Raw genomic sequence first — 9,175 nt, 5'->3', positions numbered from 1 at the left:
ATCGGCCCAGCAATAAAAGTTAAGGAAAAGGAGGAGGAAGGGGGGTGTTTGTTAGTTACGACGTTTGTCTCCAGAGCAACCGCTACGCCTACAGAAGCCCTGCTTTCTGGGAAGCGGCTGGACGTCACCTGCTGATGGGAGCAGAGAGTAAATCTTTTGTTTCATTTTGCTTCTGCGTGGGGCCTTTGTTTTCTGCTTATTAAACTGCCTTTATCTTGACCCACGTGTTTGCCTTTGATTTTTTTTCCATCCTAATTTCTCCCCTGCTGAGGAGGGGAGTGACAGACCGACTTGGTGGCACCTGGCATCCACCACACCGTTGCAGCCTCCCCCCCCCCCGCCAAAACCTTGCCACACAAACCCAATATAAGCACACAAACCTAAAAGGACTTAGCCTGATCATCATTTCAAAAAGGTCACAGGAATAGACAGCTTTTTTATCGAATCGTTGGCAACCTTTCACTGTGAGAAGTTCGGAAAACTTAGGTTTTGACTAGTTGCAAGACAAATTCAGCCTTGGTATACAGCAAAACAACTACATCAAACCCCTTTTTAAACCAAAGATTGTGGCCCAAGCACATGGCTTGAAAAACTTTGGAAAAAAAGCTGAAGAAAAATTTTTAAATAAGATCCAAAGAAACAGAATCCTTTTCTCATTTCTTAATTTTTTTTTTTTTAGTCATAGCTGTTTCTTGTTTGTTTCAATGGATGAGATAAAATAATCTTTCTTCATTTAAGGTTTTCTCTTTTCCCCCTGAGGGGCAACACTTTTCTAAGTGAGACAATGCTTGTACAGACACTCCAGGGCCACCAAACCAGCCTTTTTCAAAACTGAAATTAATACAAATTTATTTAATAAAACATTCGGTACATTTTTTCAGAAGAGAGCAGTTAAAAGTTATGAAAATGTTCAGCATGTGATACACAGCATGCAGAACATTCCTCAGGAAGTAGTTAAAGCTCTCAGTAGGCTGCTGATCCCCTCTGCTCACATTTTGAAGGCAGTGTGCACCCAGTTTTGTTCATGCGTGTCGGCATCACATTTCAGACAACGTTGGTAACGTTGGTACAGATTCCAGCTTCTCTAGTTGATGGGATCACCAGCCAAGCTCTGTTGCTGAGTTCAACTAATGTTCACGGTAAGTGGATTAATCATCTACAACTTGATTTTTAATGAAGCACATAAATCTAAAGCGAGTGTCAGACACCTGCAGATAACTCGTTGGAAGTAGAAAACTTTATGATTCCTATTTTGAATCCAGTGTCCCATGGGGAACTAAGCTGCTCAGAGTTTAAAGCAATTTCAAAATTTACCACCAGTTCTAGGACTGCAAATTGACCAACCTGTGGATTATCAGAACTTCTGTGCATCCAATGTCATGTTTTACCTTGCACATAGCTCCTAAAGTGCCTTGAAGAAATTAAGGTCACTTTAAAAATTGTGGCTGCAAATGATCTGACAAGAGCTGCGTAGGATAATAATAACAATAATAATTATCCGCGTAGGATAATAATAACAATAATAATAACACTGGATTTCACAGTAGGAGAAGGCACCTGGTCAGAGGATGCTGTGGCTCACATCTGGTCTGCCTACCCAAGCTTCTTTTCCAATGCAAATCCAGGCATGAGACTGACTGCACAACCTGACATCGTCCTGTGATGGAGCCAGGGCCTGACTTCAGTCATCCTGAGGTTTATCAGCTTAGACACAGCCCAAATAAAACAGCAACAGAGCTAGAAAGTGATCCTCATGCTCAGGTGTGTTATTCATATTCATGAAATCAGAATCATACCACTCCATATGCAAGACATGCTTTGTCTGTCCGTCACGCACCCTTAAAACAGGCAATTTCTACACATTATTTAGTATTCCAAGACGGACAGGTCATAGTCAGTGAAGAGGCTAATGCACAGTTAATGGTTGGCAGTCACAGTCCCCTTTGCCTCTTGTTTCATAGTTAAGTTTTGAATAAAGTCTCTCACAACAATCCAGTATTTTCCCAGAAAGAGTCTGTATCCTGTTTGGATACAACTTGTTCTGGGGCTGGACCTCAATACCTCCTCCTTCAACTCCCCTCACTGTGTAACGTATATTTTTGTGTGTAACGAGTATTCAATAGCAGCTTTTAAGGTTCAGTTAGTTCATTTGAGTTTCATTCCAGGACTTAGAAGGCTTGCCCTTGACACACTTGACTACAGAAAAAGAAAACTACTGAATATTTAATAAGCCCTTGGAAATACATTTCATATACTCTAATGCAGGTACAGAATTGCCTTAAAGAAAAAAGATGACAATTTATTTAAATAAGTATCTTCACAGGCACTTATGAAACTTGATACATGCATGTTGCTGGAATTTAAAACAATGTAAAAAAAGCCCCAATAATCCTCCCCATCACACTTAGACTAAAAATACAACTATAGGAAGATGGACACAGAAAAGAGATTGTGTTTTATTTCTTAAACCAGCTTTGATGGCTTGCCTGCTATTGACACCAAAATCCTGCTTTCATTACAAAAGATGAGAGTTTACTGAACACACTCTTAACTTTTCCTAATTAAAGCAAGAGTGGGGGAGTTTGCAGAGTCATGAGTTCTTTGCTTTCTCACCAGAGAATTCGTGCTAAACCGAACCCTCAAAACAGAGCAACTTTTCTGTTGAGTAACAAAATACTTAAAGGGAAACAGTATTTTTTTTCTTAATATCATACTCACTTCGTAAAATCAAAAATTAATTTCCATACTTTGGAGATTTAAAAATTATTTTCAGTGACAGCTGTTCACACCTGTTAGCTTAAGCTTCATCTTTTCACAGTTCAGAATACGATACAAATTATTTGAAAAAGTAACTGATTCAGTTTCTTCCTCCTACTAACCCTCTGACCACAAGAAGTAAGGTAATCTATGCATTAAATGCATCCAATCTCACTGACTGCAAAAATTTAGTCATATATTAATTACAAAACTGTATTTTACAATATTTTTTCATATGCACTCTAAAACTCATTGATCGACACTATTTCTTAGAATATGACAGTTACAAGTGGTTATACCAAAATTAAATATTCCCATCATAAACATTATAATCTGATACTGATTTTTTTTTTTTCTTTCAAGGTTCAGGAAAGAAAAGATTTTATTCTATAAATCTTCCATATATTTGTCCTGTAATATTCTTCACAGGCCTTTTTCATTCTTCCAGGAATTCAGACCTAGTTCTGTAGGAGTGAGACGCAATCAAATAGGGAACAAAGCCAATGTCACGTACTGTTTCCAATCAGTCACAACTAACTTGCAATGTTGATTTTTTAATCTAGTTTTATAGCTGCTTAGTCATATAAAACCAAAGTCTTAAAAAAAAAAATCCCATAAAAATTCCAATAAATTTGAGGGATTTGGGTGTTCAGTGAAACTACAAGTCAACTATGGATGTTACTTAGGCAGAAAAAGAAACTGTATTTGTAAAGTACATGGCATGCTTCACTCTAATGAGTAGCAACTAACATTGGGAAATCACAGAATTAGATACCACTACCATCTTTAACGAGAGCTGTCTCTGGATTTAGATTTGACAGATTGTCCTCATTTCTGGTTTTAACATGATAGATTTCTTCCCCGTTTAATTTCATCTGGTTGTCAGGAGACAGCTGCTAAAATCATAACGTGATTTCAGAATGAGCTCTCGTGATGGCCTGAACTCTCTGTATGGTTTAATGTTCTGTGGGGTGAAATTTAAATATTAACGTTCATTTTACACAAGCACAAATATCTCACCAAACAAATCTCATCAGTCTCTTCACGACTCGTATTCCTCAAAGTTGCTACTCTTTTTTAGCTATAAGCTCCCCTTGGAAAATTATCATTTTATGGAAAAAATAAAAAGGAAAAGTCACATATGTTTTTATGGTGTGATGCATTTTCAGTGTATTGCATCCGGGTGTACTGAGTAAGAAACCAAATACCATCAGTAGCTACTAACCAAACTACTGGCATTTGAAATATAAACTGAAAGCAAATGTACTATCAGTTTGCTTCAACACTCATAAATCATAATCTCTCACATTATCACTCTCCAAAGATTAAGGAATGGATACAGAGACAGCATTTTAAAAAAATCTTCAAGAGAAAAATAAAAACATTGTTAATAGAGTATCAGGCACTAAAAAAAGACAAATGTAAAATTAAAAAAAAAAATCTAAAAATCTTTAACTCAGCTTCCTTTTGGGGGACAAGGTGGAACGTCAGCATTAAACTCTTTTTTAAATGTCTATATAAAGATTTAACAGCTGAATCTTGGCATCATAATTGAAAAAGTCTATCCATTATAATTTCTCAAACAGCAAGCCACAGTTGGTAGATTTCTGGCCAACATTTTAGTTTTCATCCTGTGAAAAGATGTCTCCCGTTTTCAAATCCCCAGTATAGTTCCTCCTCATTTGTACTCTCTCCTGCTAACATTATTTTGCATTCAGTTTAACAATTAACATGCTGCTGCTACAATTCTATGCATAGTCATATTTGAATGAAAAATTCTATATATCAATACACTGTTATTGATATACTGTTTAAGAACAGCCTATAAGTAATATGCTATATATAGTTTTATAGTGCAAGAGTATTTACAGCTCAGACTGGCTACCATCTGTATGTAGTAGTGAGAACACAAATGTTCTCTTGCTTGCTCATTCTTTTCCCATTTGTTACAGTTCTACAAAGCAGTTGTCTTTCATTACCAGCTGGAGCACAAATAAAAAGGTTATGAATGCCTCTTTTCATATGCAGAAATCCAGGTCCACCATTTAGTCGCTCTCACTCACTCAGCTGCCAGGTAGACCAGCAGGCTGACACCAGCTTAACCCAGGTACATCCTTGACTCAACACATCTCAGGCACATCTACATTTTAAAGCCGATCATGAAGAAAACCAGAGTTACCAATTATGTTGTATTTTAATTGCATTTAAGTGACATCTATCTTCCCAGAGGATTCAAAACTGATTTACAAACCAACCCTGATATAGACACATGTTGTTCTGTTCAGCATGGAAAACTTTGCCTCTGTTGAACAACTGGAAAGAAGATGTGACAGTGCCTTTCAGTGGCAGGGCCACACTTCACGTACTGGGCATCCGCAGGACGGGACTGATCTGCTGCCCAGGACATCCCCTTGTACTCCACCCCTGCTTGCCTGGGATGTTGAAGAAAATGAGTAATTTGCTAAATGACCAGCGTGGTTTCCCACTAGGGAAATCAAAATCATCTGACTCTGTTGTCCCATTGAGCGGCTAAGTCAAACACGTCACACTGACACACAACATACAACCCACCGTCTGCTTTTCACTCCTGAAGACTCAGCAGAACTGCCTGAAAAGTGATTACGCTGCCTCCAGAAGCTTCCTTTTCCCATCCACTTGAATTTAGCAAGCTTTCTGAGCTGCCACTCTCCCAGCAATGGTTTAGGTTTTACAGCCAGCTGTGCTGATTTTTTTAACTGTCATTTATATTCTAGTGATCATTTTTTAAAAAGGCATCAGCAAAGTTCACTTTCACCTTGCTTTATTGAAAAGGTCTGCATGGTTATACAGCCTGATAAGCAAACCACTGCCACTCATTCATTAAACATTGCTGTAAATCTATGCACTTAAACAGGCAAAATATTTCTAGTGTCCATGCCATGGATGTTCTTCCTGGAGTCAAGACAAAGGTGAGAGAAAGAGGAATTCTCAGTCTATATTCTGGGTCTGGTATCAGACATTTAGAGGCTTCTTATTACTAAGAGAGAGTCTTCCAAAAAGAAGCCAAAATCCTCTGAGGGCTGAAGAAGGCAGATTTTGACAGACCCATTTCAGCCAATCCCAAATTACATGCTGAGTTGAATTAGCCTCTCTGTATGCTTTGTGTCCCTTCCCTAGACTACCTGCTGTTCACACCATTACAGCAGAGATTAGGCTCAGGGATCTGGCAACTTGAAATACTACACAGGCAGTATCTTTCTTTCTGCACCTGATTTATCATGAACATGTTTCATTTGTCTCAATGGGTCAAAACTGAGAAAAAATCTTCAGTGTAATACCATTTATTATTAATAGACTTTCATACTCATGCAACAAATGGAGAAAAGAGAGAAATTCTTAAGAAGACAAATTCATGAAAATTCCATTATACTTAGTTTGCCTAGTACATAAATCTCATGTCCATTAAAATTACAGAAACATTTTCAGTCCTATAATCTCTATCTCACTTAAGCACTCAGGCTCATTTATATCTACTTTTTCTCTCACTCAAAACAAGTCTAATGGCGTAATTTAGAATTACACTTGGGCGAAATTAGAAAACTTTAAGATTTTGAGGCTTGACATCCATTAAGATTTGTAATAGAGACCGTCTTAGCTTCCACCAGAGAAGCCTTATAACCAAACGGTCTAACTTTTTTTTGCCATCCCAAATCTAATCAAAACATACAGGAATTATTTACAAGTTTTCCAGGTCTGTGTCTTGCCTGCACAACATAAGATGACTTCTACTGCAAGTGCTGGAATAGAAATTCTTAAAAACTTCTTAAAAACTGAAGGATAGAGCCATCTCCAAGATAATTCAAAAGTGTACACAGAGCCTTCAAACAGATGACTATCAGGTCTCTTTTGACTGGAAGCTCTTTCTTCCTTATACTAATTAAGCAGCATTGATTCAATTTTTCATACCTACACCACAGTAATATAGTACAGTTGCTATTAACTGGTACCCTTGTTTCATTATTGCAAATTAGTTATGGGAAAGCAAAAACACAATAAATAGGCTATCTAGACTATGGCATTGCCTGAATCTTAAGTTGCCTGGCACGGCAGTATTAACGATGAGCTTCCAATGAAGCGGGTTTTGTGGAGTAATTGTGGAGTAATTTTGTGGAGTAATCTGTATTTAATAAAAGCAAATGATGAACCCAGAAACTTCATTCTATGGCTTCTTACGGGAACTGTCAGAGTTGTAATCCGGTAGACAACGCTCCTCTGCCATTTGCACTAGTAGGGTAGCAGGAGTAGTTTAACTGACTCACGGTAGAGCACACTAGAGCACAGACTTGGCAGTCTCAGCCTCCCTGGTTCTGACATGAAACGCCTCTAGGGTGTACAGATTTTTTTAATGTGTCCATAACTGGCTCCTTTCTGCATTTCAGACTCCAGTGTGCCCCTGCCCTGGTATTGTTTTTTCCCTGTCCTTCACTCCATTTCTCAACCCCAGCTCTAGTCCTTAGACTTACAGTTGGATCCCAGACTTTCCTCCTCTCTTATTCTGAGAAACTTATTCTTACCTTATTTGTATATCCATGTCCTGTATCTCAAATCACTCCTTATTTTCATACGCAGCTCCCTCTCCAGAGCTGATGTGCTTCCCCTCTTCCAGGGTCATTCTCCAGCCCCAGCCTTGACTTCACATGTAGAAACTCTTTGTTTCAGGCTGTTTGCTCAGTCAACCCTGTTTTCCCCCTAGTCTCAATCTCTGTATCTTCCTACCTCCCTCCACATTTTTAGAGGACCTTCAAGCCCTTCTTCTCTGACATAAATCACAACAGCCCCCCTGCTTCCCATCTCCAAAGGCAACTTCATCTTCCTTCTGCTCCAGCGCTGATACCACCCCATGGTCCGCTGGTCCAGCCACTGCGGTATTTTTATGCTTCCACTCACAATGTCATTAGGATTTTTATGCCAGTATACTCTCCCTGTGTGATTTTGGTGACACTTATTTTTGAATCTGAAGGGCACAGGTGCCTGCAAATTCATCTGCTTTTTCCAACTGAATTACTGGTCTAATAAAAGATATTATTTCTTCCTCCAAACCTGGCCTCATTTTGAGGCTGAAGGCTTCATCTGCCTCATCAGCTAGATGCCAGGAAAGCGGAAGGGAGCATAGGATAAATGCTGACCTTAATTAAGCAAATCTACTGTCTAATAAAATTAAAACAGTTCCTCTTCAGTGGAAGAGTTATGCCTTTCTATAGTCAAATCACTGGATAGTCTATAAAACAAAACCAGTATGTCAGCTTTAACCTTTTCCTAGGCCAGACAAGACAGTGTCCTCGGAATTCCTCCATGATCTCACAGGAGCCTCTGAAAAGTCTTTCAAGATTTAAAAAAAAAATCTTTGAGATAGATACATAAAATGATGAACTGTGGCCCCTAACATTCTGGCACAGCTGAAACAGTGATGCACTTGGAGAACAGTTTGAGGTCAGAAGGGTGTTTTCATGAGAGGGGGGAAAGGTAAGGCTGTTGAAGTTCCTGTGCATGATGTATGCGAGTATGTTTCAAGCTCACAACACAATCACATAGATCAAAGCTAAATTTAGAGACAGTGAATTATTCATTGCAACAGTAGTCAGCTAGGCTTATCCGGACTCTCAGGAACTGAGTACATCACCCCAGAAAACTCCAGTTCATACATACACATTGTTTTTTCAGATCTATCCTTTGGCTCCATGGTGCAAAAAAATTATATTGGTCGACCAGTTGACCAGAATCTTGTTAAAGCTTTTCCTAAAGATAGGTAAAAAATGACATGTATCTTACTTGCAGTTTTTAATACATTAAAATTCCATTTATCCCTGTCTCCAGGGATGCAGAAGTGACAGTTCAATTGAACTGAGAAAGGAAACATAAGAAATAGAAAAGCCACCAGTACAACAGTAATTTGGATACTCAGACAACGGTGACATTCAGATTTCAATCCTGCCCTGTTCAAAGCAGACACTTGAACTGAGATGGATGAAAGATAGTTCAAGTCCCTCCTCTAGATCTTGGGAGAAGCATTTTTAAGCATATGAAAAAGATTACACAAGTTTATGAGAGGGATTATATATCATCAGGCCTGTGGTAACAGAGAATTGGACTGAAAGACCCAAGAGGCTCCTCCAGCCCTCTGTCCCCATGAATATTTCCAAATCCAATTTACACATTTATTTAATACATAGATTATGTTCTAAGTTATCACCATTGCAAGATTAGCACTGAAGCCGCATACTGCACCATTTCAAGTGTATTCCTATTATTTAAAAGCATCTGCATTGCCAACATTATTTAGCTTAAACATTCTCTTAGAGCTTCATCACCAGTTTGCCCAAGGGACTGACACTAATCCTTATACTCAGTGTTGGTCTAATTAGCATAATGACAACTACCA

The sequence above is a fragment of the Phaethon lepturus genome, unplaced genomic scaffold, assembly GCF_000687285.1.
Source record: "Phaethon lepturus isolate BGI_N335 unplaced genomic scaffold, ASM68728v1 scaffold5004, whole genome shotgun sequence".
In the NCBI taxonomy this organism is placed as follows: Eukaryota; Metazoa; Chordata; class Aves; order Phaethontiformes; family Phaethontidae; genus Phaethon; species Phaethon lepturus.
Note: the sequence above shows the minus strand (reverse complement) of the source record.